This window comes from Corvus hawaiiensis, chromosome 3 (assembly GCF_020740725.1).
Source record: "Corvus hawaiiensis isolate bCorHaw1 chromosome 3, bCorHaw1.pri.cur, whole genome shotgun sequence".
Lineage (NCBI taxonomy): Eukaryota > Metazoa > Chordata > Aves > Passeriformes > Corvidae > Corvus > Corvus hawaiiensis.
The window spans coordinates 79,691,944-79,719,658 of NC_063215.1; the positions used below are offsets into that span (position 1 = coordinate 79,691,944).

A 27,715-nucleotide genomic window follows, 5' to 3' on the forward strand; every position below is an offset into this window, starting at 1 on the left:
AACTGACTTTCCTGACTTGAAGTCATGTGGCCATTGTGTTCCAGTGCTTTCAATTTTGCAGATGTATGGCTCATCTCAATATACTGAATTCAGATATATGGAATTCATTAGTGTGAGGCTATCAGTAGTTTAATTCCCCATCCAGCAATTCAGTGCTAGTATCAATTGAAATCTTGGAAGGAAAAAATTCTTTGTTACCTTGCAGGTAAGGACTTGTAATAGGTTGTGAATGAATAATTAGACCGCAGGTTCTTCTGGATAACACCAGTTCTTTACATTTGTGTTTCTGTAATGTTAAACACAACAAGTCCCCATTCATGCAACAAAATTAATGGAGTTCAACTAAAATCCTATTAAACCTTGTGTCTGTTAAAGGCAGTGGTCATTTTGCAGCAGATAGTGATGACAAGAACAAATCCTCACTTAAAAGCACAAGCCATTGTTGTTTAAGGAGTATTCTATTATAAATGTTAATTGTTTTCTTTAAATATAAATATGTCTAATGAAAGAGAAACAATCAAAGTGAAAAGAAACAAAAATCTGACTGGAAGGGTGGTCAGGCAGATGGTAGTACCAAAGCTCCTCACAGTCTTAGAGCATCATTTATTTCATTTTTTTTAAATAGAAAGCAACTTTCCAAAACCAGTTAAAAATAAAGATCTGACCTATATTTTTCTACTGGTGTGTCACTGAATGTTTACATTATAAGCTGGAAATAGTGTGCTAAGTAGTCAGAATTTAAGAGCAACTTAGATTAAACATTTTCATGCTCATTTGTGCAATGCCTCTGGTATTTTAGCAGTATAAAAAGATTTTCTTGGCTTCAAACTATTGGATTGGGGGGATTTTGACATCCTTAGTCTCTCTTTAAGAGCATTAGGGTTTTTTTTTTTATTTAAAAATCTGAGTGGTAAAAGGTAGAAAGAAGTCATTTTCTAGAAATAGTGCTTTTTAAAAAGTTATGTCAGCAAACACTGCAGATAAAAGAAGTGACTCAATTCTAAGCTAATGGCTCCAAAGATAGTACAGACGTACAAAGTTTGCAAGGTCTAAGGATATGATTTTGAAGAAAACGTATAGCCTTGAGCTGACTAGTCTACATGCTCACATATGTGCAAGGAATTCAGCCTCAAGCTAAGAATCCTCATTTCAAGAAAAGACAATTTCAGGAGAAATAGTCTTTAGGGTCTGCAGCATGTTAACTCACATCGAAAACCGCAATCCACTCATTAGTAGTATTGCCTACTCCTGGGGCTAGAGTACTGCTACCAGGGTGGGAATTCTTCTTTAGTTGTGTGACTTTCTAGGCCAATGACTCACATGTTAATGAGTTGATTATTGATACACATTTCGTTGAGTAAATGAATGATTGGTTTTGAATTTTAGCAAGAGTTAATGGTGCTTTCTGTTCCACCATAAAACTATACTTGGGAACACACTAGAGTATTCTTTAGTGATGATGAGAGATGAGTTTATAAAACCTTCAAACACTGACACTGGTGGGGGGAGAAGGTATACTTGTAACACAGCTATAGTATATCAGTTCTACAAGGTGATTTGGATGGTACACTAACATTGGTTAATCTGACCAGGATTGGTTTAAGTAAAAATTAATGCAAAGCTTGTGCCACTTTTACATGATTGTCATTTGGAAAACAGTCAAATAATGTAAGGGTCATCAGAGACACTGTTTAATTGAACATGAGTTTCAGCGTGATCTGGTGGCTGATAGAATAAATGTAATTTCTGTACACAAGCTGAGGACTATCAGTTGTAATTGCACCAATATATGACATTTAGAGAAGCGTTACTGGACACAATGGCCATTTCTGATGCCCATATGTTCAGAAAAATATTGATAATTAGTAAAGAACTTTAAGAAATTTGGGAAACCTGGCCTTTGGAAAGCCTCATTGCCTTGCTGTGATTAATTACTGCATGAATTCTGGTTGTTCCTGCATAATAAGCCACCAGTTTATAGCAAAATGTTCCACTATCCCTTAAATACTGTAAATTTTCACCTTCTCTTGTTTTAAATTTCTGTATCATCCATCTCTTTAATTCTATGCTGTACTGATGATACCTTCCAACATTGAAAAGTACAATTTAATTAGGTATCCACATCGTCAAAGAATTAAAAGAGTTACTAATCCCAAGGCCAATACTCATGGGACTGTAATAACAAAATTATTCTAGCGTAACACATTGGTTTTTTCCTTTTTAGCTTTTAAGATATTACAGTAGAGAGAGGGTAATACAAGTTCTACACTTTCATTGCCATGTGTTAGCTCTACTGAACTCCAGACCAATTAAATCTTCATTTTCTAGTCTTAAAAGAAAGAAACATATTTAGCTTGGCACACAGCTTTACAACTTCGTAAACTTAAATTGCCTTTTATTTCATTTTTTCTTTACCTTTATGGGTTTAATTATAATTTCCTTCAAAATTTCTTCTGTAGCTTTTCAGCCATTAAGGTAAGATTAATGAATCTGTAATTGCCAAGATCACTTTTATCAGTTTCTTAAATATGCTTGTGGCACTTGCCACGCTCCAGTTATATCCTGTTTTCCTGGGTTTGTTAGATTTTTTAGCAATACTTGTTCTTGAATTTGTGTTGTCATGTTGTTGTTTTCCAGAGACTGGGGGTGATCCAGTCATACTGGAATATAAAACTCTTTGGATGACATTTCATGCTGATATGTTGCATACTCATTCCCATTAGCCTTCAAGTGTTTCCTGGTATGGTTTTGATTATTATTTTTACCAACATATCAGATAATATAATCAAGTGACCAAAGTAGAGGCCTCCTCATTATAAAGAATATGGGAAAATACTCATCAAGCATAAAGGTATCATTCTGATCATTCACATTCAAGAAAGACTAATTGAAAGGGAAACAAGAAAGAAAAGCTTTTGGGACATTTCTGGGCTACTAAGTAAGACCGAGTCAAATCCAGTTCAACTGTCTGGCAACTTTGGGAAGATTCAAATATCAAAGTTGTTGTGAATGAGTGTTTTAAGGTCACTTAAGGAATAAGTTAAGATGCACTAATTTAGGCACCAGTTGGAGTGCTTGGCTGTTTGTACTCACATTTGGATCACCAGACGTGCAATCTTTACAGACAGTGCAGTGTTGTGAGCTGAGAGAGCAGCAAAGAGATAATGACTTTTACACTAAAAGCACACACCTGCGACCTAATCCTATTTCCTACACACTGTCATGCTCTGCCATTCTAAATCCTCTCCTGCTTCTTACCTGGCCTCCAGGTGTCACCACCTGCTGAAGTGAATGTTCTCCCTTGTGTTCTGTGCCAAATTTGCCAACCCCATGTGCAAGTCCCCCCATGGTGCATCTCAGATGACACAGGGCACATATCCTGAAGGAAAGGATGGAAATTTCAGTAACATTACTGTACATTGGACCATATGCCATGATATTAGGAGATGTCTGCCTCTAGTCTCCAGTGCACAGACTTTATGGCTTATGCAACTCTATTCTTTAAAGGTCTCCAAAAGTAGTGGATATGCTCGACAGTAACTGTGACCTGTGATAGCAAAAGTTAGGTTCCTTCTTAAGCTGCCCTAGCTATTGTTGAGGATTGAACAAATTCTACCATAGACACAAGAGAGTAAGTTGTCTGAAGAGCACAATGAAGGGAAGTTCACAGTTAAATGTACTTCCTTATGTCTGGAGCAGGAATGTGTGAAAGGGAAAACTGGACTAATATTTTCATCATGCTTTTTTTACTGGCTATATTAGACATATTAATTAATTATTGCTATTTTTATTTTCCTAATAATTATTTAATCCCATAATTGATTAATTGCATATGTACTTATTGACTAACTGGTTCTCTCCGTTGCTGATTATCTATGTTATTGATTCATAATACTTTATTTCTCTTCTTATTTACTTAATGCAGTAGATGATGCATCATAAAGTTACTTCACAGCTTAATTGAATCATTGCACTATTGAGCAATTCTGAGGTAGTTGCTTTCTAGATAATTGATAACTTGTTGGTGTGACCAACCATAACTCTTAACCTGTCATTCTTTACAGTTCACTTTGTATTTCTTCTTTCCTCCTTCACAAAACTGTCCTTGTCTTTCTATGGTTTCCATTAACTGTATAAGTCCTTCTTTTCAGTACCCATGAGTTAGTTTTTCATCTCTTTCCCATTTGGTGAGTTACCTCTTTAAGCATGTGCTTGATTTTCTGCTTCCCCACTCTGACTACATCCAATTCAGTCCAACATTTGCTCTTTCCATTTTCCTGATCCCAGTATAAGGCTAGAATCTCAAAATAGTCTTCAAAATTTCTCAGAACCTCCAAGTAATTTTTCTTGCCCTCCATCTGGTTTAGATTTTGTTGATCATATTAACCCATATTAGCCTTAAGGCCCTCATGTCCTTCTGTTTCTCTTGCCATCTCTCACTTCCATTTCTGGTCATACAAGGGTCCCTCAGGTCCTCTTTCTTTCATTTGTGTTTTTGATGATCATATCCACTTCTAATTTCAAATTCCCACTTTCTACTTGCCAATAAGCCTGCCATTTTGCCCTGATCTGTCTGCCTTTGTATGTTCTCAAATTGCACTGGTTTTAGGCAGCTTCTGAACAGTTCTTTTTTTTTTCAGTTTGAATGTGACTAAAATTTAAACTGCTTCAAATAATAGAAACATCAGACTTGATTATTCTGAATCACACCAAGGTCAATCTATATCAGTATCCTATCTCCAGTGGTAGCTTGTAGTAGATAATTAAGGAAAAGACAATAGCAAGAAAAGCGTCTAATGATACTTTTTTCAATTTTCCCTCCCTAAAGATAGCAATCCCATATTTACTTCCATAAGATACAAGGTAGCCCTGGATCTTTGAACTTTTCTCTTACAGTGTGAAAAGTTACAGTCAGTTCAGTTTCTCCCTCAGTAGATACTAAACCTCTGGGTATTCTTATCAAAATTCTCAGTGACTTTTCTTCTTTTCTTATTTTACTTTATGAAATGGAGAGGTAAAGATTTTGTTCAGCTGCTCAAATTACGAAAGAATGCTATAATGATACAGTAGCAAATTGAAGTTTTTTGTTCTAGTCTTTATACCTTTTTTAATAAATCTTACTTTTAATTTGCCTTTTAAATTGCCATTAATTTGATTATTTCAATGAACTACATATAATCTTTATCCTCAGGCACAGAGGGCATTTAGAGCCCATTGTTCACATTTATTCTATGTTTTCCAGTCTGTTATAGGCTTTAGTATCATCTTATCAACAAATATCTCAATATTGTGATTTTGGTAAATTGGCTGTAGTTTTATATCAGACAGTTTTAATGTTGTAAATTACTTTGTCTTCTTACCTTTCAACTCTTTCCCTGATCATTTATGACTGTCACAAACAACAGAGGGTCCAGCACAAACTACTGTGGAATTCTACCAGTAATCTCCTTGCATTGCGAAAACCTATTGCCCTTTTGTGTCCTTTCCCTCTTGTTTTTAAATCGGTCAATAATCCATGCAGGAGCATTTCTCTTTATTATATGCTTAGTTTCTTTAAGTATCTTTTAAGGGACATTGTGAAAAGTTTTTTAATCAAAATGCACATTTTTGACCAGATTACTTTTCTTTCTCATGGTCATCCTTTCCATCAGTGAAGGATATCTTTGTAATGTTTCTTTCTACCAAAACTCTATAGATGCTTATTCATTGTACCAGGAGACCTGGTGTTTTCCTGCTCCCTCATATTCTTCCACTGGTACAAACTTGGGGACACATTTGGCTTGCGCCTGACTTAAATTGTGTATTGCATCTAATAGTTGGTAGGCTTACAATTATACATTTAAGTTTCTTCAGAAGTCTTGGAGAAGTGCTGCTGGTTATGGTTATGTCAGTATTTCTCACTCATATTTTCCATTTGATAAGGTTCCTTGTATTTCTTTTTTTGCAAAGATAGATCTACTTAAGCTCCTGACCACAGGCTGCAAATTACCCTAAAATCTGAGCTTTTCTCTGTAACAGCTGAGTCATTCCCGAGAGATTCTGTTATGCTTTTATCATTCAATAACTGTACAGACTTTATAGCAGTTTTCTTGCCTAAAATGTATTTGAAATAAATTTTTACTGAATTTTTTATCTTTTGCAAGTCATTTCTCAAAATCATGTTGGGCTGCATTTGTAGCTCAAAAACATATAACTTATGAGGGCACATCCTTTATCACCATCACATGAACAAACCTTCATATTTTATTTAATTTTAATAGCCTTTTATTTTGCCATGTACCTTTTCTGACTCTCTAAAGTATGGTTGACGTTTTCGTGAGTGCTGGCTTACATTTACTCTGAGCTTGAGTCTTTGCACACTTAGTCCACTAATGTGAGTGCTTCACCCTTTTAGCTCCTCCTTTTAATTTCCTTTAATTTTCCCTTCCTGTATTTCTTTGGATTTCTTATGTTTATTATGCAACAGTAAAGAGGTTTCTTTGTTTAATTTTAGTGCATTAAGATCACGGTTTGTTTTTCAACTAGGAGGAGTCCTTTACACTCAGGAATAGAAAAGGTCACTAAAGGTATCTGAAAATTTAGGTAACACAGTCCTCTCTGATATGATACTGCATTCAGAGGATTCTCCCATTAACATGTGTTTTCTTCTCTTACATCTCAATGACCTTTTTTTATAAATTCAGTCACTGTTGTTATGTTAGTCAAAAGACAGATACAGTAGTCCTCGATCTATATTCCTCCTTTTTAGCCAGTTACTTTCAACCTATAGAAATTCTGTGATGCATGTTCATTCAACTAACTTCATTAGTCTCAAGATTTTCTTGAGCATTCATTAACAATTCTTCACAGGCTCTTCTTGTGGTCTATTTTAATCTAAATTATTCCCGTGTTCATAAGTCTCCTGCTGACCACCTTTCAGTTGTGCCAGACATGGCTGTACAGTTAATATTGTCAATTAGATCCAAGCATTCAATTTTATCTAAATATCTGTGTGGTGTCTAAGTAGAAATACAAAGATTTTTGATCTTGGTCTTCTCAGATGTTTTGATTGGTATTTCAACTGAACTTTAGTTGGTGAGATTGCTCTTTGCTATTTAAGGCCTGAATGTTATTAGCCTTTCTGTCTTCTCCTTTCTTGAAGTTGCTTTATTGCTCTGTGCCCTGGAAGATTTGTTATTCCAAGCTTGGCTCTTCAGTACTATTTTGTGTTCACCTTCATTTCTATTACTTACTTTCCTTTCCTGTGGTATACTTGCCAATGACTCAGCTTCCTTTTTGGTTCACCTGAAGTCCATCCTCTCCATATGAGTTTCTAGAAGTCCTCAAATTCATCTCAGAAAATACTACCATCTGTTCAAGAACAGCTTAAATTTTCTCTCAGACCTACTTCTGTTGTTTCATTGCTTTAATCTCCAGTAGTCAGGTCACAGGCATTATACACCCAGCTATACATTCAGTAGCCTTTTTCTATTGTTTGAGCTTCCCAGAGGGGTAGTAGCTGCAGGATGATGTGAAGCAATCATTGAAGGAGAAAGTCACACTGGTTGCTTTGCTCTCCCTTTTCAGCTAAGTGCACTTCTCCTTTAAGGTGTTCTCTCATGTCATCAGCATGGAGTCTGTGAGGGAGCTGCTGTGTGATTTTGGGAGGTTTTTGACAGACTGAAGCAGAGCTCATTCTTTCTCCAAGACAGTTGCTTTCTCTAATAGTTTTCATTTTATGGGAGAACTTCTTACATGGTTGCAAGGGTATATAATAATATTTTTTAGCAAGAAAACTATAGGAAAAAAAGACACTGCATTAACCAGAAACATAGTATTTATAGAAAGAAAAGAGATGGGCAACAACAAAGGTACTGAAATACTCAAATAACCTTGCCCATATAAGAAAGTGTAGGGTCATAACCACTAGAAACAACAAAGAATATTTGGACTCTTGCTTTAGATTTGGCCATTTAACATCTTTTTGACTTAGTTCAATCCTGGAGGATAGGTCAATAGATGTATTTATATATCTATTAATAATTTGAAACCTTTACGTCAAAGTCAGGCCTTTATAAACATGAAAGAATTTCTACCTTTAAGTAAAAGTCTTCTCATAAGCATTTCTTAAGGGACTTCAGAGGAAGAAGGAATATTTTGGAGGGAAGTGCAGAGGAATGCAATGGAGGAATTTATTTTAATTGTGCATAGAGGCAGATTGCTTCTTTCCAGTTAAAACCTTTCTAATTTATTTTCAGTGAACATCAACACTGGTTTTGTAATGATTGATTTATATTTATTTAACACACTTCAGCTAAATAATTCCCAAAAGATTTAATAAATTTACCAAGAGATAGAACTAATTGTAGCTAGTTTTAGAAAAAAGTGTATGAGCCAGCACTGAATTTTAGTTACCCATAAGGTGAGCATGTCCCAAACTTCAGTTGGTTAAGTCATCAAGTCATCTCATTTTGTAACATTCTCACAGCTTTTTTTTTTTTTTTTTTTTTTTTTTAATAGGTATTATGGTCCACTTGAGTGAAGCTGTGAACTGAGGCACAGAAGTTCTGTGTTCACACTGAGTTCAGATAGACTTTCTGAAGGACCATTTATAATCATATAATTTGTCCAATGTTTCTGTTCTTTCTCTGCTACATGAAGTTGGCATTTATACTGTAAAGAAATCATTGTCGTTTTGTGGGAGTGAAGACTGGTCATAGCTAAGGGCTACACTTAAATAGCAGACTATGCTGGAATGAAAGCAGGAAGGATATTACTAGAAAAAATATAACTCTGCACATTTAATTTGTTGTTGGAATACCGTCTAGTACATCCATCTAATAGTAAAATGCTTACATTAACATTGGAGGTCTTTTCCTCAGAAAGGCTGTAGAAAGATCAGCATCATCAACTTCTTTTGTTGAAGAGGATTATCTTTCTACTGAACTACATGCTTTGTAAATGTCTTATACCTTTTACTGAACATTAAGAAAGTAGCATCACATTCATTTAGTTGTTTTTTAGACTGTGGACAATATCTTGCTAAGCAGACTGGGGACAGAGGCTGATAACAGATACAGCAGATCCAAGTCCACAAGTGTTAGCATATGCATACGATGCATTTAGTGAGGTGCCATTAATTCAGACATTGTGGTTTATACATTAGGGCATTAAGATGAATGAGACCTTGTTGCAATGTTCACAAGTAATTGCTGTCATGTGTCACATAATCTGAAGATGCTTTGTATAAATAATCTCTAACATTTTCTTCAAGTATTGCTTTCCTGTACAGAGGATGTACGAGATACAGCTGTGGCCAGTGATAATGGAACAATAGGCAGAAATCAGATGAGAAAATAGCATGCAGTGTTTCACGAGATGCTTACCAAGGGTAGGATTGATCTAAGATCAGTTTTTCAAATTGAAAAAATTGAGTTATTTTTGACAGAGCTATTTATCCTACCGGTTTATCTCCATTGACCACAGATGTAGCCTGGGTGGAGTGCTGTGTCTGTGGTAGTTTATATGCCTCAAATACTCTCATGGATAAATAATTAGAGTTTTACGTAGCTAAAACTAATCAACTACTTAGGGCCTCATCAGCTGTCACTTTTGCCAATAACCTTCTACTGCTAATACAATTTACTCTAATGGGTACCTACCGCTTTTAGGTGGTCCAAGGTCATCAAGACAGATTCATCATTGTCAACTTCCATGTAACTTTGAAGTCTGTAGTTTTTATTTCAGATCTGAGGAAGAGCCTTCAAGCCTGTCTCCTCTTTACCTCTTTATATCAGCCTTTAGGCATCCCATCTCCTTAAAACTGTGTCACGATCACATATTTGGACTAAGTAGAACAGCACTGCTGTTATGGGGCCAACCTTCTACAGTTAGGGGAACAGATGTTCTGTTGATCTGAAAGAGAATCTATAGAAAACTTATTTTGGTTAGATATTTCACTTTTAAATAGGTAAAGTGATAAAAATCCAGTAACAAAATACTATATATTTTAGTAGTAAACTTAAGTTTCTACACCATTTAAGGACAGTAATTTTCCAGACAATATGAGCATGGGTGTTGATTTTTAGAGCACTCAAAAAATATCTGTTAAGTTAGAAGCTCATCTCAGTTTAACTGTGGTGTCACTCCACTAATTCAAACTCATAAAATATGCAGTGTTTACCTGCAACAGTAATTGCATATAAAAATTTACATCAGCTGCATCCTGTATGTACACACTACTCACCTGAAAGTACATATTATATCCCTGGTCAGATGTTAATTATGCACATTCCTTTTTTTATTGTATACATTATTCATATGAAAAAATTTTAAAGCTTGGCTTTTGGGTAAATTTATATTGTCACATGGATGATGATTTTTAAAACCTACGTTATTTACTGCATAGACTGCTCCACTGAATAAATAGAAGTCTTGGCGAAGTCAACAATTTTGCAAATAAATGTTATTTACATAATCCTTTTCACAGAAGTATGCACAGTATTTCCAAGATCTGTTTGTGAATAGTGTTAATTAGAAAAGCAATTTATCTTCTAATGGACCCTAAAAGTGGTTATGGTCGCCTCGGTTGCACTTTGTTTACAGATTGTGGCTCAAGAGATTTTTGGGAGGATCTCTTTTGTCAGTCTAGGTGTAGTGCTTAAAGTCCATGCATTTTGAGTACTTGAAGTCCTTGCATGTTGTTTCTTAGGATGATAAATCATGTTTCCTACACTGTAAAGATCTGTATTACATTAGCTTCAGTATCAAATAAATTTTGATTTACATATGTTGTGAAAATGAAAGCAGTACTCCCCCATTCTCCCTATTTTTCTTCAAGTTTTTTTCTGTGAAAATGTGGATGTTAAATCTCAAGCTTCTGGAAAAGAGTTATACCTCCCAAAATGCAGATTTGTGTACTTCAGCTTCTGATTAAAGAAGCCATGATATCTGTGACTAAAGTCAGATTCTTTGATATGATAATTTTAATGAAGCAGTATTTATGTAAGCTTCTGGAGGTTACTCTTACTTCTTTGTCATGCAGTCTTTGTTCTGCTTCGCACCATATTAATGAAAGTCTACACTGAAAACTGGAAAATCCAACTGCTGTATTTATTTAATGTACTGAATACGCAATTTATTTTCTTAGGATTGGATAGGTTTTAGTTTGTAGAAAAAACAAAAAGAAAAGAAAAAAAGTCAGGTGGCATTAGTTTGTGCCCAGTATTTGGATCTGCTTTGAGAAAGGGTAACTGCTTCAAAGGTTCTGGTTTTGCCTTGCTTTCCCCGAGGCAGCTGCATGTGCTCCCTAGCAGGAGTCAGTAGATAGTGAGGAGTGAGGCCCAAACAAGTTGTCTTAACATTTATGCAGATTGCCTAAGGAAAAACTCCCAGTGATTGCTGTCACCCTGTTGTTATCTGAGAGAATGATTGTTCTGACAGAGACAATTGCTGCCCCAACATTTCTGTTAACATGAAGATTGATTCTACCTTTAGGCATGATTTTGAGGTCTCAGTGGAGCTCCTGAAGCTTTTTCATTTCCCTTGTACATACCTGCTTCACTTCTTTCATGCTTGGCATTAGTAAACATATTTCGAAGCACAAGAATTAAAATTGTAGACAAAGGATGTTGCTGGGTACTGTATTCAGATTGACCTTACTCTGGGGCCAGTGTGTGGATATATTTACAGAGAAAGGCTGCATAAAATAAATATTAGAGGTGGCCTTCAAGAAGGATCTGGTGTTGAAATGTTGTTATCATCACTCTACATGTTATCAGAAGGTTGATATGTATTTTTAATTAGGGTAAATTTTAGAATGGGATTTTTTAGTATGTGGTTTGTTGGTTTTTATATGATAGAGCCTCAATTCCCCTTCCCAAGGATATACATTAGTCCTAAAATAATCAGAATGCTGGGAATGATTTGGCACCGCAGCTGAAGAAAATATCTGTAATCCCTTCTGACAACGTAAGTTATTTAGTATTTTTAAAGTTAATTCAATATTTCTGAATGTAATCATATTCAGAAATTCCTAGCACAAAACAAATCTATTATTGAAGAACTCTGTAGTAATTCTTATTATTTATTGTATTTAGCCTCCCCACAGTACAGGTTTTAAGGTTTCATAAAAGCAGCTGGATATTAGTGCCAGAGGCCAGCAGATAATGAGATGATTTATTCCACAACAAAAGGGGCTATTAGAAAAATTAATTTTTAAGATGTCAAATGCAGTATATATGCAGATAAAATTAACAAAAATATAGGATGTCATTTCCACTATGTTATTTTTGTATTGCTATGATTTATTTCTGCAAACAATAGAAAAAAACCAGTTACTCCCCAAATCATGACAATATGATTGAGAGCTGGTTGAGCCTCCACCTCCTTGAGTAGGCCTGTTTTGTCATCAAATGCATGCTCCTGTAATCTACAAACCAAATGTAAGACAGTAAAATTTATTCAAGCAAGAAATACAAATTTACCTCTCTCTGATCAGGATTCCCACCAATTCATCACATTAATGTATGCTTTGCCTCAGCATAAAAGCCTACTTAAAGGGCTTTAACTTACTCTGATATGACATGTTGAACAAAGTAACACTATTTAGGGAACAAGCCTTGTTGCAGTTATCACCACTGTTAACTTGATGAATTCTAATACTGAGAATAATTTACTGAAAATGACCTACTGAAGTATCACCTATTCAGTGAGGAGGCAGGGGAGAGTAAATTACCCTCATAACACAGCTGCAGAACCAAATGAAGGTCACAGGGTCACATTTCAATATTGAGCTTGTTTTCTCTTGTGTTATCTCTAGTCTATGAACTTCTGACTTTGTTATTTAGTATGTTTGGTATATTGATTAGTAAAGGTTTTGTTAGTTCACAGTGCTGGAAAAACACAGTAAGGCACCCCTTGTGTCTTATTTGCTGTATTAAGAATTGTCCTTTAGACACAGTTTATTCCTGTCTGTTTCTGCCTGCTGGATCCTAGTCTTCTAGATCTTCAAAGTTGATTTGGTATGAGTAAATAAATGGATATTTAAGCGTAGGAGCATATTCCTGTTGGAGCCCAGTTGTATGATGTGGTATGGGATTTTGAGTTAGTAGAGCTGTACAACAATCACAATGTAAATCACATTGCCAGGACAAATTACACTTTGCAGAATACAGCAATTTATATATATAGTTGAATCACAATGTGAACGTCATTCCTGTTGGCAGTCTCTATAGTATTCTTATTGTTGTGATACCAGGTGTCACCAGTGGCCAGGATGGAATACATGGAGTGTGAAGTCAGCCAAGCCCATTGGTATCCAAAGGTCTTTTTGTTCATAGTTCTATTATTTAATACTCTGTGCTTGGTAGAGGTGTGGATATGCCCCCAGTGCTGGTCCGGCACGTGCAGGAAGACATTTGGTACCTTTGGATTAACTTGGGGATGAACATTGGTTGGTTGATTCAATAACAATAACCAGGTGCTGATCCACTATACTGATATATTTACCTAGCCCAAAGTCCCCCTGTGGGCCTGTTTGTATGGAGCCAAGTTCAGCTGTTTTTGCAGCAGCTGTCACCAGTGACTCCCTACATCCTGCCATGAACCTTGGGAGCGCTCTGCCCTTGGCCATCTCCTCTCAGTCTTCTTCCATTGTAGAGCTTCAGTGGTTGATCACAATTCCTCAAAACAATGCACAATGGCAATTTAATACCTGTCTGCAACCTTAGGCAAGTTGTACCGGGCTCTTTGCAAGAAATCCTTCTTTGTACAAGTAAGTCAAGCTGCATCCCTAGTGCAGCTAGGATTCTCAGCACACATAAACACAACAGGGGTATCTCATGCAGTGAATTACAGTAATAGTTCACTAGATTAAAACCTCTCCAGGCAAGCTGGTCTGAATTTTCAGGATTACAGCAATCACTGTGGATGCTGATGTTAAGTCTAAGACAGATCAGATAAAAAAAGAGATGGTGATTTTTTTTTAAAGATAAATATTATATTCAAGGAAATAAAAAGATTAATAACATTATCATAACTGAATAAAAATTGAACCCTTGGAAAGCTACTCATGCTGCTTCAGGAGTTACCTATATTATACAAGAAAATGGAGACCACTCAGTTTTATTCCCCAAATCATGGCCCTGACTGTAGATCCTCTCTAGCACCCTCAGCAAGCTTGCAGATGACACCAAGCTGAGTGGTATGACTGACACACCTGAAGGATGGGATGCCATGCAGAGGAACCTGTGCAAGGTAGAGAAGTGGGCTCTTGGGAACCTCATGCGGTTTAACAAGATCCAGTGCAAGCTGCTGCACCTGGGTTGGGTCAGCCCCTGGTGTCAACGCAGGCTGGGGATGAACAGATAGAGAACAGCCCTGCCATGAAGGACTTGGGGGTGCTGATGGATGAGAGGCTGGACATGACCAAGCAATGTGCACTTGCAGCCCAGAAAGGCACTTGTATCCCAGTCTGTATCCAAAGCAGCATGGGCAGCAGGGTGAAGGAGGGGATCCTGCCCCCCTGCCCTGGTGAGACCCCACCTGCAGTGCTGCATCCAGCTCTGGGGTCCCCAGGACATCAGCCTATTGGAGTGAGTCCAGAGGAGGGACATCAAGGTGATTAGAGGGATGGAGCACGTCTCCTGTGAGGAAAGTCTGATAGAATTTGATTTGTTCAGCTTAGAGAAGAGAAGGCTTTGTGGTGGCCTAATTGAGATCCTCCAGTACTTGAAGGGAGCCTACAATAAACATGGAGAGGGACTTTTTTCAAGGGCATGTAGTGACAGAACAAGGGGGAATGGCCTTAAACTGAGAGTAAGTTTGGATTAGATATTAGAAAGAAATTTTTTGCTGCAAGGGTGGTGAGGCATTGGCACAGGTTGTCCAGAGAAGTTGTGGATGTCCCACCCCTGGAAGTGTCCAAGGCCAGGCTGGATGGGGCTCTGAGAAATCTGGTCTAGTGGAAGGTGTCCCTGTCCATGGCAGGAGGGTTAGAACTAAATGATCTTTAAGGTCCTTTCCAACTCAATTAATTTTTGATTCTATGATTCTACTTCTGGAAAAGCATTTTCTTCATCATCTATTTCTTTCCTGCTTCCAGTCTTTTCTCCCTTAACTTCATTAATCCATGTCTTTTGCATCGTTCTGTTTTGCTTGTGAAAGCCAGAAAACTTCTAGGATTCTAGTTCTTCTTGCCTCTTACTAGGCCAGTAAGTCTTGGGAATGAAAAGCACATTAAAAAACTGGCTTCAGAAAAGCTGGATGCTGGGGAACCCAGGTTAACACTCCCTTTTAAATCTGATTTAATACAATTCTTGGTTTCTCTACTTGTTGTAAATAATATCCTTATAGAAGTTGTTTATCATGGCAAGGAAACAGTTTCACTAACACAGTGTAAAAGTTAACTGCTGTTGCTGTTTCAGCCACATTAATCACACAAAAAAATCTTACATGGAATGCATTGTTAATAAGAGCATCTTTGGCAAATTTAAAGAAATCTCCCCATAAAAATGATCTGTGTTAATTCTCTGGAAATCACAAGGCATTTTCTAGATCTTCTGGGGCTTTTCAAGAAAGAAAATAAGGATTTCGTCTATGTGATGATAAATATTTGCCATTTTGCAATTACCAGCATATGTGTGTTGCAAATGCATAATAGTTCAAAGTCTTTTGAATATATTTTTGTTACTAATGTATCTTTCTTCTTCCATAATGAGTATAATTTTTTTTATCTGAGAATTATTAATTATTCAGTTGTGATCCAGCTGGATAATTTATGTTTAATTCTTTGGAGGGAAGATAACCTAAAGAAAAACACTGGGGGTTTTTTGTAAAGGACAATAATTTATGAGAATAAATATGTCTGTATTTTACTTCTCTTTTCTAAAATGAGGATTACAAAAACATTGTCACGCATTTATATCTAATGCCTGATGTACACAGTTTAAACCAGCAATTTTTATTCATAATTCTTATTCTTAAACTAATTTCATTTTGCTGATAAGTTCCTCCAAATAGCTTTCTAAATATCTGACCAAATTATCTATTTCTGTAACTTTCTGGCCCTTTAGCTTGCCATGGCATTTAATTTTTAATTTCAGTCACTATTCAGAGCTCCCACATGCCATAATAAAGGTGTGGTTTGGATCATCAGTTGGATGATTGGCTTAAAATATTTAATGGCTTTATTTAAATAAATCTTGCTCTGATTTTATTCTTGTTTCACATTTATCACTTGCCTAAGCTGACACAATTGGGTTCATAAGGTCTTAAGTGTGTTACTGGGATGGATGTGTTGGGATTTTACGTCACAATCATTTTATCCCTAATCATTGTAAAAAAAAGTTAAAAGTCTTATTGAACTCAGTGAGGTTATTTGCATACGGAATTATTCATATTCTTAAATTCATATACTGATAAAGTCTATGTATGGAGTACATGCTGTGAAAAAATTTACCTATTTACAGGTGCTGATGCCCATACCACTCTAAATAGGGTGTGCTAGAAAACCGTGATCAGAATTTGGCAGACTTCCACTGTATCTGAAAACACCATACAGTTTGTAATGTCAATATACTGCAAAAGAACATTATGTGTTAAAATCCTTTTGGTTTATTCCTAAAAGGCTCATCTAAAGTATACTATACTCAGACTCAGCATTTCTGATCTACTGGTGTCTTGCTTCCACCATCTGCTTTTGCAGAACTATTTTTACCTTAACAAGTATCAGTGGCTGCCACTGAGTGGCCCTTTGATGTGCAGTCAATCACAGACAAGAATAAAATTGCATAATAGACTATAATTTCCTGTCTGATCATAAGCTCTGCTTTTTGTGCTGGGCGATTTCCTTCAAACTAATTGACAAATGCGCTGGCACAGGGTGTGATGGGCTGCAGCTGCCTGCGGTTTGTTAGAAAGACAGAAGGAAAGGAAATCTTGAGGAGTACTGAGGTGTTCGTGACATTGAGATGGATCTTCTTCTGGGAATATTTATAGTTAGAATGAAGAACTTGTATTTTTTTCAGCAAAAAACTGTCTGTTCTCTCAGGCTTTAAAATAGGTTTTGAAAAAGAGAAAATCACATGGAAAACCAAGTTGCTCTGCTAGCATCATTCCTCCTAACAACAGGGACAATGGAAACACAGCACACAGCCCAAAATAATAACCCAGTACTGGTCTACCACATTTTCTTCAGAGAGCTGAAATAATTGGTCAGCACGATCAGCCTTTAAAACCAAACAAAGTTAAGAACACCTCTTCTCTTTCAAACTGTGTTGTACCTCACATGCCTCACAGAAACGATGGTGCATTTTTGTCTTCTCCCCATGGTTATAAGGTGTGCCAGCCAGGATTTTTGCAAGAGAGTTTGTAGGACTGTGCTATGCAGATACATTTTGGCAGCAGTGACCCATTCACAAAGGTTGGATGTTAGGTGCAGTCTGTACTAGCTGCCTCTCACAAAGGTCCATCTTTTCCAATGTAAAATAGCCCGTATATAGAGAATTACATGTCATCAAACATAGATTTATTTTTCTCCTTGTTCAGAAATTGTAACTTCATGCCTTGCTCAGAATTCTTTGAATTTGCATTCTGAGCTCCTGGGAAATTTTTTGGGGGAAAATGTGTTAATTTTGATCTAATGAAATTAATATTTTAACTTAAAAACTGTTTTAAAACAGCTTTCACTTCAGCTAGAAGGAACAGATTCATCCTGTCATCATCAATTGAGCTGTTATTTCACATTTTAATTTATATGTATCTTGCTTTTGACATGGCAATTCTTTTGAATAATTTTCTTTATCTGGCATTCTCAAAATGATGGATGCCCAGAAAATCTTTGGCTTCAGTACATGTGGCAGTAGAAACTGCTCTTCCATGGGAATTATGACCTAACTAGATAAACAGTTTGCATATTCTGATATTTAAGACTTTTTTGATCTATCATGGCAATAAGCTAAAACTTCAGATTATGAGGCCTCCATTTTTTAACTTTATGGAATTACTTTATATAGCTATCTTAGTCTTTAATTTTTAAAAAAACCTATCATTTCCTCGATTTCTAGTGAAATATACCTTGAAATGATAAACCTGCAAGCTTTGAAATATCTAAGTTTGTATCATATATAGACCTAGATGTAACAGAGAGAGAAATCATTATGTTATCTTCCTCAAAGTTGCTGATGTGTTGGACAGTAAATGTAAAAGCAGCAAAACAGATTGGCAAAGAATTGGTAAAATGGCAAGAAACTTATTCAGTACATTTGTGGCACAGCATAGCTCCACATGGTCTTCAGTATTTGCTGTTCTTATCTATAATTTATACATGCTTTCAGTCTGCTTAGAGTTGATTTAAAAAAACCCAAACAACAAAACAGAAACAAAATTCCTGGTATGTGAAATGTTTCACAATTTTCATCTCATCATATTCAATTGGTATGCTGTATACTCCACCATTTTTCAGTCTCCTGAGAGACCTCCTACTGTATTTTGGCATTTCATTATTTGGAGTTCTTAACGTTTCATTTTTGTAATAGTATTTGAGTCATGAGCCCAGTAAGCATTTTTGTGAATTGGAGCCCATGCTCCTAGCAAGCTCATGTCTGTGTCTGCTCAGTGAATGGGATTTGACTCTGTACTGAAATAATAGCATCTGAGTTGAGGGGTTTAAACATATATCTATAAAATACATCTATACAATTAATACATTTAATATATTTAAGGGAGATTTTAAATTACTATACTCTGTAAATTTTAAACAGGCCCAATAAATTTCTCTGTGTGTCTGTGTTCAGAAAATATAGTGAATTTGTAGGATTCTTGTGTGACACAGAGATATTTGAAATGGTGTTTCTCTTTTCCCTCTAACTAGCAGTTTTTATAGGAATGTCAGACTATTTTTGGCAGTAAGTTTGATGCATGTGTTTTTTCATTGAACAAGTGGCTGCTGGGTATTTTGTTGTGTCAAGGACTTAGAGGTGTTTGTTATTTGGCTGTGAGATAGACAGGAAAAGCAGATGTTAAAAAACCCAAAAAACCAAACAAGGGTGGGAAGAGCTTTGAAAAACTCAAGAGGGAGAAAATTATCTTCTATATATGGTAAATCTTCAAGCTTAGCTACAAGAACTTCTATTTTTTCTTCTCTTTTTAGTTCAGAAAAAAAGCTGGCTACACATTCCTACGACACAGTTGTAAATTTCTTTGACAACCTATCATTTTGCAGTTCTCTTTTGATTTAAGTGGTTAAATTTTACTGCCAGCTAAGATAGTTTTACTAAAGCTAGTGTAATTACTTAGGATCTTTAATTCATCTTTACGTTACATCCTTAACAGATGTAATTTTGCCTTAAGAATTTAAGTTGAACCCGTCAGGGAAGAGTCCAAGTTGCTGCAGAAATGATGTGGCTGAGGCAGGGACTGTAACCCTAGGGGCCCTGGGCAGAGTGTGGAGCCCCTGGGGAAGCCAGGCAGGGCCAGTCAGGGCTGGTGGTGCCCCCAGTGCCCTCTCCGGTAGTGTCTCTTCAGGCTGCTCTGCCACTGCCATAGTTTGACGGGTGAGAAAAGAGGTCTTGGGGGAGGAAAAATGATGCCCATGCTTTGAAAGGAGTAGGGTGAGGTTAGCGTTTAAAGGTAAAGGGCAGGGAGTGGACTATCCCAGAACATCAAAGCTTATTTTTCTGCTAGTCAAGAATTATTTATCAGTAAATTTGGTAAAATGGAAAGATACTTAAGAAAAAAAGAGGCTGGAACACGTGGCCTTAAAATTAAGTTCTCAATGAAGAAATACAATTTAATTTGCCTATCGTGTGTTTTAAACCAAATCAGGACATGATTGTCATGATCCTGGGATCCCCTCTAATGAAATGAGTAAAAGCAAAGAAATGTGAACAATTGAAAGCTGACATTAGATCTGCAAACACCAAGGAAAGAAGCCCTATTAATATTTCTGTTCTCCAGAGCAGCCAGCCTCATCCTCTCCCTTCAAGCAATGCACTTGACTGTATAGCATCCAGCCAGGTAGTACTTGTACAGCCCACTGTCCTGGGCTTAACAGGGCTGTAACAATGTTTATTCCTTGGAGTTTTGCCTTGGTGTCACTTGTCATAGTTCTTGTAAAAATGAAACACATGGAAACCAAAGGCTTCCATGTCGGTAGGTGGGTATGTATATAAGTTTTCTCTGGGACTTCTGGGGTTTTTTGTGTGTGGAGCTAATCTGTTTCTACATAGCCATGTGGATTTTATAAATTTTTATACTTGTTTTGTTCTATACTGAGCATCTAACAAACTTCACAAGGTGAGACAACTCCTTCCTTAGTAAAGTGTGACAGCTGCCATATTTTTCATACATTTGTTTGACTGTAACTTCAGCTGTCCAGCAATGCTTCGTATTTAGATGAATGTAGATGCCTCAAGAAAACTATATTAAATTTCACATGGAACTGCAAATGAGTGTAACTGTTAAAAAGGTGGAATCTCCCTACTGAAGTCTTCACCTTGACAGTTCCCTTTACAGCCTTAAAGCTACTGCAGTATGTCCTACTTCAGATTTTCTGACCCTCTTATGAATTTCATTGAACTCGTGCAGTCTTTGCAAAAATACTGGCCCATTCTTTCACAGGACAGGGGTAATTTAAAAGCTGCAAGAGTATAAATTTTATTTTTAAGTGTAATACTTCCTATTAATACAGAAAGCTGTATGTAGCATATGGCTTGAAATATGTGGGATTGAAAGACTCTTATCCATATCCAAGCACATTAAAGAACAGTATGCATCTATTTAAAATGAAACATGAATTTAGGTTGATTTTGTATCAAGGAAGTTCATGGCAGCTTGGTGCTGACATAAGCAGCCAGTAAATCAGAGCGAAAATAGCTAGGAAAATAGCATTTTTTAAGAGACTTATAAAGGAAATGCCAACATAATTGTAGTGTTGAGTTAGCTAGCTATGCATTCCTCCAACTTAAAGAGAATAGTAAAACTGAGTGAATTAATCACAGGAAACAATTTACTGGAAAAATTTAGCATGTGTCTTGGATTAAAAGGCATACTTCCTAGAACAAAATTAGGTTACTGTGAGAATTGCTGAGTTTAAAAATTGCCTCACTGCAATACAAGAAACCAACTGCATGCACATGCATAGCTCTGGAGGAAGAAAAAGAGACTAGTGCTGAGCTCTTGTCTTTTTTATTTGCCTCTATTCTTGGTTTGGATTACTTGGTAGCATGAAGAGTCAGGAGGAAATTGTTGACCCACCTGCTTGTTACTCAGTCTTACATTATATTGGAGTATGTGTATGGAAATGCAAGCCCAGGACATATACAGAAGAGCACTCTTCTTCAGAAAAGTCTGTTAAACCCTTGTAAAAAAAAGAACTGTAAATGTATTATTGTCTCCAGCAGCAACCATAAGCAGAGACCCTTCTGAAGAAAGACCATAGGGCAGGCGTAGATCATATTTCTCCCTGATGTCCTTCCAACCCAAATGACAGGAGCTTTAAAATGTATTTTCCTAAAAATGAGGGGGAAAAAAAATTGTGTGATGGTATCTGTTATTTTTCACTTTCCTTGCAGTCATAAGCTCCTCTTTGGCTCAGCATATGACTGAAAGGCGTTGCTTTTCTGAGCTCAAAACCTACGTATAAACTATTTATTACGTATTTGTGTATATTAGTCTTTTGTTTCCAGTATAGAGATTACTGAGCTGCCTGAAACTGCCCATTTCTTTTCTTGCCTTGAACCAAATTTATACATTATGCATCTACCACTTCTCTGGCAGAGTTTTCCAGAAGGTCTGCTGCTAGTAGTGTGGGCAAATGTAGTGGGTTTGCCTCTTTTGAACATGCCTCATATAAATTTAATATGATGCCCCCTAAATCTTGTGATGGGGGTGAATGTCCTGTCCCTACTCATCTTTTCTGTGCTGCTCATGACTTTGTAGAAAACTGTCATTGGATACGTATTTAGTATTTATGAATAATACTGTCTTGCTTTCCCTAAACAGTAGTTTGAATAAAAGCCAGTTGTTATTTTTATTTAAAAAGTGAATAAAACCAGGAGAAATCTCAATCTTAACATTTAAGTTAATGATCAAGGGACATTTTTTTATGATATTCATTTGGTGTTATCCAACACTAAAGATGCTTTCCTGAGAGTTTATTCTTTTCTAAGGGGAGAGATAACCTCACCAAGGATGAGGTTTTATAGACATTGTTTATGTTAGATTACTACATCGCTCTCTATGTGTGCCTACATCATAAAATCATTCGTTAGGTGAAGGTAATTTACAAATGATCGGAAGCAACCAAATTACTCCGGCTTAATGAGTTGCCACTTATTGCCTGTGTAGGCTCTTTTTCTGCTGCGCCTGTGAAGTTGGCTTACATTAATGTGCATTAATTTTATTTCACAAATGCAGTGATCAAGGAGACCTAATCCTTCCGGTTATCATGGCTCAGCAGTGAGTGGTAACTCATTAAGTCAGGGGTAACTTCATTGCATATATCTGTCACCCTGGACCTGGTGCAAAATACATACCAGGGTGTTTTTCCAGGAAAATGTCATACCAGTGCATCAATATCTGCAATGGCAACCCACTCATCTTGAGGTAGTGTTCAAGTTGTTGATTTTTAGCCATACAGACTGAAATGTGTGAAATCATTTATTTCTGAGACACTATCTCCCTCCTTGTGTAGACAGAAGAGGTTCTGTAGTTGGATTTCCTTCTCTGAAGAAGAGGGAAATTGTTGGCAGAATGTTCACTGCAAAAGCATCAAGACTTGGGATCCTGCTATCTCAGCTTGCCTCCAAATCGTCAGAATTTGGCAACTTTTTGATGAAAAGACATCTGTTTGAGAGTTTTCTTAGAGAGTGCTAAGGATGTTTTTGCTAATTGATGAAAGGGATTCATTAATTGCTATGGGACTGCTTATTCCAATGATGATAAAATTTTATTTTATCACATATTTATGTCAAGGAAAAAAAATCAGGCAAGCCAGTTGGCCAGAGCTCTGTTACAGTGACAGCCTCCAAAGTGGGACTTGATGTAGTGGAAGTAGAGGAGAAATTAAAGTGGAATTTTGTAAAGTATTTGAACCTTGATAGTGTACCCCAGCCAAACCATTTTTAGTTATTTTTACAGAGCCCTCAGAGTGGGACCAGGCTGGAATTACCCTCACCGGCTTCACCTGGCCTTTCCACCTTCAGCTGCAGCACATCAGCCCCAAGAGGGTTTTTAAGCTCCAGTCTGAAGGTTGGAGGGGAGAGGTGGGACAGGCTTATATCTGTACTCTGTCCTTTGCTGTCTTGTTGTTTAGATTTCCTGGACTAACTTGGCTGCTGATCACTGGATGGGTTTTGTTGTGGTCATCATCTTGATGCTGCTTGCCTGGATCAGGAGCCCCACCTGTTAGAGCCCTCAGGAATTCATCAAGGACTGAAAGTAAACTGTGCTAAATTGGGAAAGAAGTAGCTGAAAAAATAAATACTAAGACAGCAAGGAATAGATAAAAAAGGACTGTGCTGCACTAGAGTAAAGCCAATCATATTATCAGAAAAGTGCATGTGGAGCTCATGGACAAAACAGAGAAACCAATCAAGCAATGTGAGATCTCATGCACAGCAGGTGCAAAATGTATAAGTAGTGTATTATGGATAAGTTGTAAAGTGTATAGGTAGGGTAACATATATAAGTAGTATAAGATAAGCAAGTGAAATGTGTAAGTACTGTGTTATGTTGAAGTTGTAAAAGATATAAGTAAGTAAGATGTATAAGTAGTATGATATGTGGAAGTTACAAGTTATAAAATGTATAAGTAAGTGAACAGTATAAGTTATGTAAGTAGGTAGAATGTATAAGTAAGCAAAGCGTATAAGTAGGGTATTATGTCAAAGTTGTGAGATGTGTGAGTGGAGTGTATTTTAAACAATAAGAAGCTTCTGCGTAATCATATTGATTTGTTGATCAGAAGGTGTGAGTTCCTGCATGGAGCTGACTAAACTACCCTCCTCTCCAGTGCTCTTGGGAGCTAAAGGTGTTGGGAAGGTCTCCTATTTCAGTGCAGAACCTAAATGCACAGATATGTGAAGAAAAGGACCATATCAGGTCCAGGCTGCTTAAGTTGCTATGGAAGGACAAAGTTCAAAGAACTTTGCACAAAGTTGTTTAACCATTTGATTGGACTTTTATTAAGATGTACTGACTGGTTGTGTAATACAAGCCTGACACAACTCTGAGTTACTCCTTTCCAGTCCAGACCTCAGCTTGCAGAGTCTCTTCAACTCATATTTTTCCATTTTTTGTTTCTCTTTAGTCTTTTGCTTTACTTCTTTCCCTTTTTTTCAGTTCCCCTAGCACCAGGAAATAACAATAAAAAGTTGTGGAATAAGATTTAGTGCCATCCCATTATCTTGTGCTCTGCTGCTAGTTTCTCACACTGCATATATCCTACAGTTGCATTTCTACAATTTAGGTTGCAGAAATTCCAAGCAGCAACTGATATTCACTGGGGTTTATAAAGTATCTAATGCTAATTGAGTCTAAAGATTAGAATACCAGAACAATATCTTGTATGACTGAAGATGTAAAAGCCCCAGGGATATGAAAAAAAAATGTTTTATATGTTTTTATTTTATTCGCTGAAATAAAAAAGATACTTGGAACAGCTGCCTTCATCCTGTGCCTTGAGAGGTGGTGCACAGTTGTGTGGTAATAGAGGGACTTCCAGAACATTTCTACAGTACTTTATCAGGAGGCAAGGATTTTACGTTGTCTCGATTCCTACCTTCTCTTGTTTTACTTATCCTTTCTGTGCATTATTCTGATTTTAATCTGTGCTAAACTGGTTAGCTGTACTGGATAAATTATTAATCACAGTTTATGACAAAAATTTAATAGTGAAAAGGAAGGGATAATACTTTCAAGTGTGAAATAATCTAGATGGAGATTTTTGAGCTATGAGGAGTTGTGTTCTCAAGTCACATGCTGAGGCAAAGAGGATCTGATCACCACAGACAGATATTGTCACAAGATTTTTTTTTCCCCCCAATCTTAGGAAAATAGCATTTCAAAGGTCTTCTTGCCTGAGCTCAGTAGGGAAAGGGCTTTTAAAAATAAAAAAAAGTTCCCGTACTTTACACTGCCTTTAGGTTAAACTTTTGTGACATTCTTTTGGGGTTTTTTTTTTTGTCCATAGGAAGAATGGGGAATTAGATCTTACTGATTAAGATCTTAAATTTTAAATATGTGAGTTCTTTTGCTACAAATAGTATGTTTTATATTATAGCTTTTCTTTGGTGTGCAGCAAAGCAGGATTGTGCCATTCATTACTTTAAGAAGAAAAATAATTGGCTATTTTATGTCAGAACTAAAAAGGAAATTTGTATTGTGCATGCAGCAATGTAAAGACGTCTACAACTTCCTTTCATTTGTGCCACATTTCATTGCTTTGGTTCTCTGTATCAAGACTGCGCTTTCACAGTTTGTTCACAGGCAAGGCCTAAGCTTCTCCAGCATTTTACATTATCTTCTCCATTAAGAACTGGAAAACCTGTTGGATTAATAACAATGGGGATTAAAGTGTTGGAATTTTTGATACGACTTGCCAAAGAAGACAGGCTGCTGAATCCCAGGGCTCTGGAATGTGGCCTGTTGAGATTCTGGCAGGGGTGGCTGCCCCCAGGGTTTCTTCCAACCTTCACTGAAATTCTGCAACTCTTCTACACACCTGCCCCATGTATTTGTGTCTGACTAACTATATTTATTTCATTTGGATTTCTGCCAGCAATTCAGGCCTCAGGTAAATTCTCTAATCTTCAGTTAAGTCAATATTTATTTACATTTAAGTAGACAAACTTTAAATTCTAAATCTTTTCAACATATGTATTCTTTAGAAGAGGTCTGGAGGGTCTGCACAACTTCACCTGTGATCTCTTGAATAACATGTGTTGTTAACAATATCAACTTGATATTGATTATTTAGTTAGTCAGGTGAAATGTCAAAAAGAAAATGAGTTTACTTTTCCTAAAAAGACAGTTTGATATATTATATTGATGAAATTCTGGTTTTATTCCACAGACTGAAGGCTTGTATTCAATCTTTTTATGCTCTGTGCAAGTAAGCAAAGGTCTCTTCTGCTCTTTTGCTTTAAAAAGAGTTGTTGGATAGCAGACTATGTAATAGAATAAAAGTGCTTAAGGGCAAAATATTTGTGGCTTGGAATTTTCCAGCCAGCAAATTTGGATTTTAGCATTTATTTCTGAGTTAGCTCATCAGGCTTCTGTGCTGTAAAGAAGAAAATTATGCACTCACACTCATTTCCCATGTTTGCTTGTGGTAAGAATTGGGAGACTAAATTTCTGATACTTCATACACACTGGGAGGACAAGAATATACCTGTTGTAAGTGAATAAAAAAAAATTTATTAGAGAGAAGGGTTTGAGATTCTTAATATTAAACTTGACTTACATTTCCAGTAAGTGTGTTGGGTTTATACTGTCTTTAAAAATAAATACTGCTGTGGAATTAATATAAATGGTGGTTTCTTATGCTTCTTTTATCAAGCACTTTACTTTTACCATTTGATTTGCAGTCACTGCATCTGCTGATTTTTTTTTTTTTTTTTTCCCCAAAACCAATAACACTGGCTTTTGCAAGACTAAAGAGAAAGAGGGTTATGTATGAGTTAGGAAGAGCTCTTTGGAGATACACATGTATTCATTTTGTGTGTATGTGAGCATATCTATATAAATATCTTAAAATATACATATTAACATACATAGTCACAGTGTAGTCTATTAAACTATAATCCCCATTGATTTAACTATATATTTTGCTATTGGCATGGATAATGTTATTTACAGTTGACGATTGTGTGTTCCTGAAAAGATGGGAAATGTTCAATTGCCATTGGCTGTAAATACCTTTTGTCATATAAATAATCCTTTGGTCTCCAATCCATAATCAAAATAAAACTCAAATCCCACTGATTCTTCTGAACAGTCTGAATATACAGCTTGCACAGTTTAGTTATTTCCAGAACACCCTTTAATAGAAATCAAATGCCATAATGAGATGTACTGCAGGGTACCTGCCTAACACTGGATTGTGCAGTCTTGCCCTGCATTTTAGTACATTAAGAGGGTACTTTCAAGTACAAAACTTAAAATGTTGCATTTAATTTTATTGGAATATGGCCTTATTCCTTAAAGATTAGCCAGATCTGAACTGAAGATGTGAAATTGCAAATACTTACAACATTGGTGGCTGAGCAAAACAATGGTAACAACTTCAGCTATATGCAAATGTTCTTAAACTTGACAGCTTTGGAGTTGTCAGGTAGACTGTACATTGGAAAAATCATAAGACTCCTATTTTTAGTTCTAAAAATAGTTATTTCTATAAAATCTATAAGTATTTTTGAGCTTATGCTTCTGTCAGTCAACAAAAATGCAAAGGAATAGCATCTTGAGCTGAAATGCTCAAGTGGCAATGCTCAAGTGGGAATGAGAAATAAATCATTAAAAAGACTGGTTGTTATAATCAATACCCAAGCAGTTTAGGTGACAGGTATAATTGATATAAATGATTTTTTTGTTTTATATTGGGTTTTGCTAATTCCTTTGCTTCCTGCCTGTGAAAGTATTGGTCAAAGCAGTCCACTGGGAACATGTCTACTGTACATACAATCTCCGTGACTGATATGGATGTAATGAGGTTTTTTCCTGTTTCATAGGTCTT

General features: G+C 36.4%; 1 protein-coding gene across 2 annotated transcripts in view; it reads left to right on the forward strand.

Moving 5' to 3' along the window:
* Window positions 1–27,715, forward strand: part of PRKN (parkin RBR E3 ubiquitin protein ligase) — a 696,970-nt gene that overhangs the window by 102,174 nt on the left and 567,081 nt on the right. The window lies entirely within an intron of this gene.